This window comes from Haemaphysalis longicornis, unplaced genomic scaffold (assembly GCF_048455015.1).
Source record: "Haemaphysalis longicornis isolate Haplotype H1 unplaced genomic scaffold, Haemaphysalis longicornis Haplotype H1 scaffold_3, whole genome shotgun sequence".
NCBI lineage: Eukaryota > Metazoa > Arthropoda > Arachnida > Ixodida > Ixodidae > Haemaphysalis > Haemaphysalis longicornis.
Genome location: NW_027526335.1, coordinates 206273315 through 206285340, shown reverse-complemented (window position 1 = coordinate 206285340; position 12026 = coordinate 206273315).

The following is a 12026-nucleotide window of genomic DNA, read 5'->3' as shown; positions in this document are numbered from 1 at the left end:
CACAGAAGTAAAGGTGGTTACAAATGTTCCGGATCCATCCACGCAGGGATGAGCACTCCTTTCTTTTAGAAGCAGCGTCCAGCTTTTTTTGGAGTCCTAATGATTCAAAGACAGCGCAGATTAGTTTTGGAAACGTTCCAGAGCAAAAGCTCATGGACAACCAGACAGGTAAAAGTGAATAGTAGCTAAGCCACAGTCTGTGAAATAGACAAAGGCTTAGAGTACGTAATACTAAATAGGTACGGCAGGCTTTCGCGTTCACCTGCATTTGCACCACCAGGTAAAACACTGCAATGACATCAACACTGAGAAAAAGCGTACCGCCTGTTATGAGGCATACTATTTTATAGCAGTTGGAAAAACGCAGATTTTTGCTTTTCGAAAACTTGGGCTGAGCAACAGTTCCCACATACATTAATTTTACATTTACATGTTCGTGCTGCCTCAGTGTTTTAACAGTTAGGGATGCTCCACCAATCGCACTTCAGTGTTCTTAATTGGTGATCAATCAATCAATCAATCAATCAATGTCATCAATCATAATGTGATAAAGTGTACGGAGCAGTAATACCTGTTTTCATGCTTGCGGAATTTTCTGTAATAATAGGCAAATGCTGCTACTGTCAGTGGTATGTTTGCGCTGAAGGCACTAAAATCGAGTAATACAAACACACATCGCCCCTCTCCACCACCTTAAACCTTTTGCTGGAACACCTCAAAATATTTAACACATCTTTAATCACTAGACAGCTTGGCTGAAAAATAGGGTATTTTAAATTTAAGAACTGCCACATGAAGGTGAGCGGATTCGAAAGAGCTGTGCCCATCCCGAAATTTTCATGATGGGTGAAGGGGGGGGAACAAAACGCAAGGAATCAAATTGCACAAGCCATGTCAGCTGAGCGAAGACGCCTAGCTTGTTACGTCAAATGAACAGAATGACGATGTTAAAGTTGCTGATGACGTGCACACGTTTTCAGTTATTGACAAGGTCTGTTCAAGAAATATTTTATATGTCACCATAAGGATGGACAAAGCCACAAACATCTCCTGTTGTGAAATAAATGTTACTAATAATTATTGGTTTGCCGTGAGCTACGCAGGAACGCAGCAGTGGTTCGCTAATGGAGTCCACGAAACCCAGGGGAGCCCAACGTGGAGCCCAACCCAGGGGGGTTCACGGAACCCAAGAACATTTCGGAGGTCTGCGAGGCCCTCCCAAATTCTTCCAGTACTTCCCCTCCCCCACCCCCGTTCTTTTCTCCTTTTTGCCAAACCTTGATTGCACCAAAAATATGAGGCTTCGTTGCATGGCTTTTGTGTTTAATTGTTTCAATTTTTTTGCATAGGAGACGTATTAAGGTTGGCTTTTTTCCACAACAAAAGGCAGCATAGAGGTGTTCAGGCTACAGTAATCCCTTGTTAACTCCAAGTAGTAAAAACCGGGAAAATTTTCGAGATAAGCGGTATTTCGAGTTAAGCAAGACGCCGAAAATGTTTGCCCAGGTCACTGTAAAAGAAAAGCCAGTGCTGCCAGGAAAAGCTCCACTGCACAAGAGAGCTACCGTAGTAAAGGCACAAGAATTCGCAGGATAAAAAATTCCTTGATTAACCCGACTTTTCTCTCCAATGTCATAGATTTGCACTGCTTTGGGCGGGATATCTTGGTCGATATTCGGAAGCGTCCGTTGCACAGACCACTCACTAGTCAGCAAAACTGAACTCAAGATGCGTCGCGCGCAGATCGCAGATTAAAGAGACTACCAGCTCGCACATGCAAGGGCTAGGATGCGTACTGACAGGTGCACGCTGCACACGCTGCCCCACCGCGCATAAGTCGCGCGCAGGTGCGCACACGTGATCACTCCCACAGTTGCTTGACAAGGCGGATAGGAAACGGCTGTGTCCAGGAAATGGCTGCGTCCACAGGAATTTCAAATTCGCTCTTCACGACCGTGTTCCGCATTATAGTAAGAGCTAAGCGTTCGCACGCAGCCCTCGTTTCCTGTTGGGAGTGGACTTGGCCTTCTGCCCTCCTGGTCAAGATTTCGAGATATCTGCTGTCCCCTCCGAAAAAAGTTTCGAGATAAGAGGGGGATAAGAGATTTTGGTGTAGTAATGATAACCGAGTCCTCAGATTTCGGCGCGGGAACAGTTCTGCGGGCGTTAACGCTGTGAACGTATGGGGCGTTGTTCGATAACAAAACATGAAATTATCGATCCTGTGTCGCAAAGACCTCGTGCTTGCTTTTTTTTGTCTTCAAACAACTGTTCGAGCAGCGCCTTTTTTGTTGTTTGTACAGCGCGCTCGGCAGCCCCATTCGATTGCGGGTGGTAGGGAGGCGTAAGCAGATGCCTGACGCCATTTGCCTTTAGGAAAGTTTCAAATTTTACCGCGCGGAAGTGAGGCCCGTTATCAGTGACCACAGCAACTGACAAACCATGCGCTGCAAACAAAAAGCGTACAGCTTCGACAGTTTTTGTGGCAGTTGTGGAGGTCGTGAGTTTCACTTTTAACCACTTTGAGTAGGCGTCAATTGCAATCAGCAACATCTGACCTTCCCTCTCTGCAAAATCTAAATGCAGCCTCTCCCACGAGTGCTCACACAACTGCCAAGGCGAAAGTGGAGCTGGTTGCGCCACAGGAAGGACAATCTGGCATATTTTACACTTGCGCACTGTTTGCTCGAGAGCTTCATCCATCCCTTGTCACCACACCATTGAACGGGCTAGCGCTTCATCCTGGTTATACCCAGGTGTTGTTCGTGCAGGAGGTCCAGCACCACATTACGCAAACACTCAGGAATCACAACCGTGTTTGTCCATACAACACATCTATCATCGACGGAAAGTTCAAACCGTCAAATCCAAAATGGTTTCAGTTCTCCTGAAACAGCCTTGGGCCAACCAGGCCATATCGTGTCTCGAACCACTCTTAACAGCTTTTCTCTGCCTGTTTCGCAATCAATGTGTTTAGCTGTCAACGGTAGCTCAGCAAGTGGAGAAAAATAAAAAAATATCTTCCACCTGCTCTTAAGAGTCCGCCAGAGGCAGCCGCGACAAAGCGTCAGCATAACTAATTGCTTTTCCAGGCTTCTGCTTTATCTTGTACTGGTAATTCGCCAGGAATGCTAACCAGTGGTGTGACCTGCCTATAGAAACAGTGCTGGCTTGACGTTTTGGATCGAACAGGCTGGTTAGTGGCTCGTGGTCTGTTAATACTTAAAATGTTCTGCCGTACAGGTACTTGTGCAATTTTTTTTTACAGCGAACACAATGTTTAACGCTTCTTTCTCAATCTGCCCGTAGTTTCGTTCCGCTCTCGAAAGGGATCGAGATGCGAAGGCAAATGGTTTTTCTTCACCATCTACTCAGTGCGATACCACCGCTCCCACTCGATATTCTGACGCATCACAAGTAAGCTGTATTTCTTTTTTCACATCGTACCGCTACAGAACACTCTTATCAGTCAGCAACAACTTGCATTGTTCATGTGCTTCGTCGCAGCAACGAACAAATGCCATGCCGTCTCTTTGCCAAGCAACTGATGCAAGGGTTTTAGCACAGTGGCGAGATTTGGCAAAACATTTACGTAGAAATTAACCAAGCCCAAAAAAGCTTTCAGTTTAGTCTTATTTGCAGGCTTTGGCGTGTTTTTGATACCCAACACTTTTTCTGAGGTGATGCTTAAGCCATTTCTATCAATTTCGCGCCCCAAGTACGTTACGTTTTGCTCGAACAGCCTGTATTTTTGGGCGTTCACATTTATACCGTGCGTACTGAGGCGCATGAGCACTTGCTACACTCTTTCTTTGCACTCTTTGTGCGTTTTGCCTGCAATTTTCACGTCGCATAGATAGCAGACTGTGCCTGGCATTCCGTGGATGATCTGATCCATCACGGCCTGGAAAACAGCCGGGCCAGTTGCTACGCCATAAGGCAATTGCCGGAACCAGAAAATGCCCAAATGCGTGTTAACAATGCGAAATTCCTCTGCTCGATCGTCCAGTTCGAGCTGCAAGTACCCATGCGAAAGGTCAGTGACCGAGAACACAATTCCGCCTAGCAGTGCGGCGAAAATATCCTCGGCCAAAGGCAGAGGACAATGGTCCAATTCTATAACCCCATTCCCTGTGCAACGGTAGTCGCCAGAAATCCTCAGACCTACGCCGTCCTTTTTAGGCACGATCACAAGTGATGTTGCCCAAGAAATGTGCCTGACACTACAGATTATTTCAGCTTTTTTCAGCATCGCCAGTTGCTGTTCAACCCGTTCGCGAAGAGCGTACGACAGTGGTCGCGCCTTACAAATGACGGGACACGCTCCTTCCAGAGTACAATGCTCAAGCTTAGAATCCTTTTATCGAGCCGTACCCCTGTGCAAACACATCGCGATATTTCTTGATCAGAGTTACTTCAGCGTCAACTGCTTTCACTCGCACAACTTCCTGCTATTTTATCTTTATCTTCTCAAGCCAGTTACGCCCGAACAAAGAAGGCATTCTTGCTCCCTTAGTTTCTTTAGCGATAACCAGGGGCAGTCGCACGCTTTGGTCATGGTATTACACTGTTCCATCCACGATACCTTTTATCGATACTGGCGTGCCATTGTAGGTTACGAGTTTCATATTAGCTTTCCGGAAACTGGATTTTGGTAAATGCGTTGCGAATTCGGCTTCCGACCTCCCAAACATAGCTGCGCCACTGTCAAGTTTCATGGCGGCTACTTTTCCGGCTAACTCTACGTTGCCTACAATGACCGGCGTTCCCGAACTGTGGTCCGTGTGACAAATCGTTAGTAATTCGTTATCAGAGCCCTCTTTTAGCAGCTAGTTCACTTCTTTCGTTTTACAAATTTTTGCAACATGCCCTTTCTTGTCACACTTAAAACAAGTACCGTTCAAAAATAGGCAACTTAGAGGGGCATGGGGCCCTCCACACCGGGGATATGGTTTCGATTTCGGGGTGACAAGTATTTGGCTTTCTTTTTTTCCGCGTGCTGGGCTTGGGGGGCGAGGCTCGGTTGAACGGTGCTTTTCTCGCCTCTGGCCGCGATGTCGTGGCTTGTCGTTGCCAGTGTACTTCGGTGTCGCCATGTGCACGTCCAGCATTGTTACCAGTGAACACTTCCTGCGTGTCTTGCGTTGCGGTTTCCATGGCTGTAGCAATGCTGCAGGCCCGGTCCCAGGTAAGTACAGCATCCGTCATGGCCAGAAGTCGGCAAAGTATGGCATCCGCTTTTATCCTGGCAATGAGACGGTCTCGAAGAGCGTCTTCTAGGAACGCGCCGAACTCGCATGTGGGTGGCCGCCAATTTCTTTAGCTCGACCACGAACTCCGTCACGCTCTCGTGTGCCTCTTGCTTACGTTGGTTGAAGCAGTATCTTTCCGTGACCACTGAACGTTTTGGAGTGTAGTGCTTTTTAAGCACGCTGGTAGCTTCTTCGAAAGTTACCTTGCTCGGGGTTTTTTCAGGAGCAGGCTGCGGAGAGTGACGTAAACCTTTTCCCCGATTGCTGTCAGGAATAGCAGCAGCTTCTATCTCCTCCGCGATGTCGTTTGCAGTGACAAACAGCTCGAAACACTCGAGATCATGTGTGCGTTGTGTGTGTGTTGTGTGCGTGTGTGTGTTGTGTGTGTGTGTTGTGTGCGTGTGTGTGTTGTGTGTGTGTGTGCGTGTTGTGTGTGCGTGTTGTGTGCGTGTGTGTGTGTTATGTGCGTGTGTTGTGTGTGTGTGTTGTGTGTGTGTGTTGTTTGTTGTGTGTGTGTGTTATGTCGCAAAATATTTTAAGTCGCAAAATATTTAGGTCGCAAAATATGAATGACTTGATAGTCCAGTTGTCCATGAGGAGTCGTGGCGCGTTCATCTTTGTTCAATGTTGCAATTTGACCGACCAGTTTTTCGCTGCATAGCTCATTCTCCCGCTGATCTAAGTAGCGAAAGGAGTTAAAAGAACATCTCCGCCGTACGGGTTTGCGGCAGGACATGCGCCGTGAAGTCGCGTGAGATTAGTAAATGTGTGGGTTTCCACGTGGCGAAGGAGGTTTCGTTACCGCTTCAGGACGCTCAGTAGGGCGATGAGTACGTAATATGGCTTAAAACCTGGTTGATTTGTCTGTCACGGGAATCAGTAAAATACGAAAGGGAAGTTTGCTGCGAAATCTGAAGCTGAGCATAATTTGCTGGTCAGCGGCTGTCCGGTGGGTGTGCTTGGCGAGCGATGTCCTGCTGGCGGGTCGCTTCGTTCAAAGGTGTCCTGGCGTCATTTCCGTGAGGGATATAACGTCAGGTAAAGTTTGTTGAATCCCTGCATAAAACACTGTGGTGTCAAAATATAAAACCCGAAAACGAACAACCCTAAGTATAACTTGCTCTTTAGTACTAAAGGTTGCTTCCCAGCAAGTTCCCAGCTTCTTCCTAATTTCTACTAATATGTCCTTAACTCGCGTTTGTTTCGCGACCCACTCCGCTCTCTTCTTGTCCCTTAATGTTACACCTAAACTCTTCCATTGCGCGCTGAGTCGTCCTCAGTTTAGGTTGAACCCTGTTAGTGAGCCTCCATGTTTCTGCTCCGTAGCTGAGTACCAGTAAGATGCAGCTGTCATACACTTTATTCTAAAGAGACAACGGTAGGCTGCCATTAATTACCTAATAACGACTATCGAATGCACTCCCCTTATTCTTATCCTTCGAATTATCTCTGCCTCAACGTTGGGATCCGGGGTCACAACTTGGCCTTGGTGGATAGTTTCGATTACTGCTTCCACTGCCTCGCCATCTATATCAAACTGTTTTGCTGTGCCGAGGTTATTGATCATTGCTTTATTTTTCCGCATATTAATTTTCAGGCCCACGGTTCTACTCTGTTTCTCCTGTGCGGTTAGCATGCTTCGCAATTCGTCCCCGGAGTTACTCATCTTTGTGTATCCGGGAAGAGAACACTTTATATAAAAAACATCCAAGAACAAAATCCAATCAAAATGAAAGGAAAATCACAGCTGGTTTTCTAATAAGCACTCAGGAACTCAACGGGTGATTTACGGCAGCCCCTGTGAGACGTAATCCGCGGCGCTCGAGTGCAACATAGTTACAGACGCTTCCACTACGTTGCTCACTCTAGCAGTGCCCACTCTCGGGACTAAATTAACGGCATTGCTCAACCCCACCTGACGCTCGCCTATTTGCCTATGTCGCCACTCCGATTTGCTCCTGGCACCGCCAACGTGTTTTACCGTCCGCCGAGCGCTCCGTACACGGTTACCTGTTGCCTCCCACCTCTCCCCTCCACCGAAGTAGCGTAAGTCAGGTTTCCCATGCTTCAGAAATGCGGATCACTTACCCCTCTAAAGATCGTTTGCAACTGTAGCTGTATAGCACCTGAGTGGAACAAACGCATCCGTTTTCCTTGCAGAGCCGCAGCATTTCATCTGGAAGTAAAGAGTGCCTCCACGTGCCTCACACCTTGAATATATCACGGTTAAACATTCCACGCTGGAGATTTCAGCAAATTATGTGGGCTGTTGCGCCGCAACATTACGCGCCGCTTCACTCCATAGACCCGCACTCCATAGACCCGCACCAGAGTGGCACCCCTACGGGGTGCCACTCTAAGCACGAACGCTGGAAGATGGCGACAGAGACCGAGAGATATAGAGATATAGAGAGATACAGAGAGGAGGGAGAGGGAGCGAGAGAGAGGGAGGAGAAGTAGTGAGACAGAGATAGAGATACAGAGGGAGATATCAAGAGACGAGAGGGAGTGAGAGAGATTTCGAGACAGAGTCACAGTGAGAGTACGAAGCAGAGAGTAAAAGAGAGAGAGGAGAGAGAGACACAGTAAGAGGAAAAAGGACATCCGTTTGTTCCTTAAGGCGTTAGGCTCCGCACGATTACCTTGTTTGTTACCTAAGAGTGTAACCCCTTCCCCTCTCACATAGGCATTCTTTTGTTTACTCGAAAATGTTCTCAATCTGATTGAATGTTGCTGGAAAAGGCTGCGCTCCCAAATAAATGAATGCGCGACCAATTTTCTCGGCATTCAATTTTCCGAAGTTCAACTGTGCACGTCACTGTGCTGAGTGCTTGTTCGACGCTTGAGGTTTTATTAAAGCGAAGGTCGTATATGCATCATTGGAAATGGATCTTAAACGACTTGGACTTCGACATGAACAGCACAAAAACCTAAGCAAGACCAAAAGCGACCCAAAGCATTCCACCCGTTTGTAACAGATGAATTATCACTAATAAATTATAAAGATTGATTAGTGCTTGATAATATTTGATTTATTATTGTAACTGCAGGTGACCTCTTGACTGCCGAGGAAGGAGAATACGAAGGATGGTACAACATGGCATATCTCAGTCTGCAGGCACATGGAATAAAAAGCAATCAATAAACTACTAGAGTCGCAACATACATATACACATCTTTAAAGATAGGGGGACAGAGAAAAACACGTAATAATGAATTCCGTCATGTATGAGATACACATTCTGAAAGATGTGATTGACCTTGTAAAAAGACAAGCGGCACTAAAACAAACGTCAACCCCAACAATTACTAGAGCGGAATAAGACAATTTTAAGCGTAAGTAAATTAATGATTGTAAAGCTTTTTGGTAATGATTTGGACGGGGAGGCTAACTAGGAATAAAAATGTGATAAGAAGGGTTGATGTTTTGCTAAGGCGGACTAAGATGGATAGATTAGATTATATACATCGTACGGTTTAACGCGCGGATGAACGTAGGCGATGAGACCCGCCGTAAGAGAGGGCTCCGGATAAATTTTGACCACCTGGGGACCTTTAACGTGCGCCGAAATCTCGCACACACGGGCGTTTTTGCTTTTCGCCTCCACCAGAAAAGTGGCTGCCACGACCGGGAATCTAACCCGCGACCTCGAGCTCAGCAGCACAACGCCAACTACGCCAACCAGCCACCGCGGAGGGTCACACTACGATGGACTAAAAGCGATTAACGTGAACTAGCATTGCAAGGTTGATTGAGATAAATTAAAATTACACTAAGGTGAAATAAAATGGATGTATGGCTTTGGGGATTATAAATTAGACTAAAATGAATGCATGACCATAAGAAAGGGCGATGCTGTGTCTACGCGTGAAGGCGTATATAAACTTACACGTCGCAATAGTATCGCTCGCTCATTTACAAAGTCCCTCAAAACGCTTGAATGCCCTGAGAATTCTTCCACATAAGTGCGGAGGACACGTTTTCTCCAGCGAAGTTCATTTACTATTAGTTATTGGCTACGTGACAATAAGCAGACAATTATGCTCCTGCAGCAAGCTTTGGTACAAACGCTCCCGCCGGCGGTAAATCCGCCATTCAATCAATTTGCATTATACTTGGAGTTTCATACAATAATAACAAGAGGGGAAACTGGAAATAGTGTTAACGCGGTCACCGAGGCGGCGTTTACGCTTCGGTGGGAACGATGGGTAGTTCTGAAACCTGATTGCGTAGGATCACAACGGGCCTATGGCTGCGCAAATTGTTTTTTGACAAAAAAACTCTTATTGCCCTGTTCGTCGTTTACAAACTCCGCAACGAAAAAAAAAGTTACGGACCAAATTGCGTTCTGTGTGAAATGAAACCAATTTGTACGAAATAAAACCGATATAAAACAAATAAAAAGCAGACGCGAAGTGGAGGAGGTGTGTGGAGTACATTTGCCATTTGCCACCGAAATTACTCTAAAGGGATGATTAAATGACAAAGCCTAGCCGGAAACACGGCTAGTATGTTTATGTGAGTGTGGGTTGTACCACATGCAGCGTGCGTTTTTTTTGTGTTGTACGTGTGTGTTGAAGACTGGTAATAAAAAGATCCAACTACAGAAGGACGCGGACTTCTATAAAAACTTGTTGTGAAAGTTTCGGCGCTTGTATTTTTAATACCAAGAAAAGATTTGTGCCCCTTAAAAGACGAAAGCGATTGCCTTTGAAGCTTTTTAGCATGAATTAGTGACATTCATCAAGCTCCGTTCTTATCAGACACCGGTACTGCAGGTCTACGCCGTAGAAGCTAGCGTTCTCACAAAAAGTGTGGCTTTTCCAAGCAGTTCCCAATCTTCGTCCGCTTCAAAAATACATTTCTCTTCTGAATAAGCACCACTGCAACTCAACTAATTGGCCGACAACTTCGTCGCAGACAGAGTGCCATTTGTGATTTCGTGGTCGCTGTGCCGACAATGTGTTCATATTCCACCCGATTCGCAACTATAGTTACAATACATGTCCACTCACGGCGGCGTCATTGCACGTGAGGCATTCAGTTCAAGGAGAAACGTATTTTTTAACGCTTCTTCTGACATAGGCAAATGCGTTAATGCAAGCCGAAAACGCAAACCAAACTGGCTGCAAAATTCAATCCATAATAACTTCCGCAAGCCATCGAGTGCCAATCCGAATCCAGAACCCATAACGCCCATCCCGGCGGACGATCGCAGCGCCAGTTTCCTCTAGTTGTTTATGTATGAAATTTCATGATGATATACACTGAAGGAGAAATACTTGGTGAGTCAACAATTGAAAAAATTGCTACTGCTTAGCTCAGATAAACTGGAATATGCAAAGCAAAAGCTTGGTTTGGCCTGTTTGACTCTTGATTTCGCTTGGTTAATCATTGATGTAGCTGCATTGCCGTCCGGTCCCGTGCAACGCTCACAGGAGGACGCCCACCTCGCTTTCATTCGCGGCCTACGCGGTGTTCCTCTTCGCCGGGTAGAGGGCGCCACTGGTCTCGCCCAGACTCATGTGTGCGCTCTGAGCTCCACATGTATTGCGTTTGAGTGCGGTTTCCTGCTGTGTTGGTGCATATCATTACCAGGACGTGTTTCGTAACATCACCGTAACCTCCTCAGCAAGTTTTAGGACTCTCCTGCGAACATTGGAGAAGTTACGGCGTTGTTTGTGTGGACCACGTTGGGGGTAGGCCTAGAACGTTAGGCCTAGCGACCACCTCGTATGCACCCGGACGGCTTCGCCGATCAACACTGGAACGAGAGCCTCACAACCCGGCAAGATGAAGGAATTCATTCCTGAACAAGACGGCTGGTTCCGCAAAACTTCCACAACGAGGGTGAGCGATGGTATATTTCATAAACTGATACTTCGCTCCCAGGATGGTTTTCCGATTCAGTCCTCCTTACTCCGAGACCTTCGTCACGAACTATGCCTTCGAGCCCAACTCACCGCGAACGAAGCTGCCAAGCTCAAAGCAAGCCTCTTACCCGGCAAAAATATTGCCGTCTTGCTTGCTCAAGAGCCATCCGCAATCTCCAAATTTAATTACTGTTCCTTCGTCACGCTCAACAGAAAACAACAGCGCATCAGTGTCTATGAAGCCGCCAACCGGCAATTATGCAAAGGAGTGATCCAGGGTGTGGCCACCACCACATCTCCGTATTTTCTGCTTAAACACCTTAAAGCTGTTGGATACGAAATCCTCGCCTCCCGCATGATGGGCTCTACCCAAACTGCGATCATCACGTTTTCCGGTACATACGTGCCTGTAGAAGTAGACTACGACGGCGGCCTACATTGGTGTGCGCCACACAAACCACACAAAGTTCCTTAAGCTCGGGCATCGAGCTGACGTCTGCACGCCAATATCTCACCCTCTTTGCCCTAAATGCGGATCAGCAAAGAAAGGTGAAGAACATGAATGCATCACGAAGTGCGCCCTTTGTGGCGGCCCGCACCCATCCGAAGACAAAGAATGCAAGGTCCGATGAAAGGCAGATGCCGTGACAAGGCTTCAAGCCTACCAAAAGAGGCTTGCCATCCGGAATGAGCCGGAAGTACCGAAAGGATCCATGTCCCAACGAGACCCACTGACCAAGAATGACAAGGTATCAACAGAGCAGGCTTCACAAGAACCCCCACTCAAGAACACCAAAGCATCAACAGAGTGGGCGTCGCACCAACATCGAGCGTCCACCAGCCCGGGGCTCATGCAAGTGTCGAAGCTCCCTCAGGAGAACCAAACTGGTCAGGTGAGTC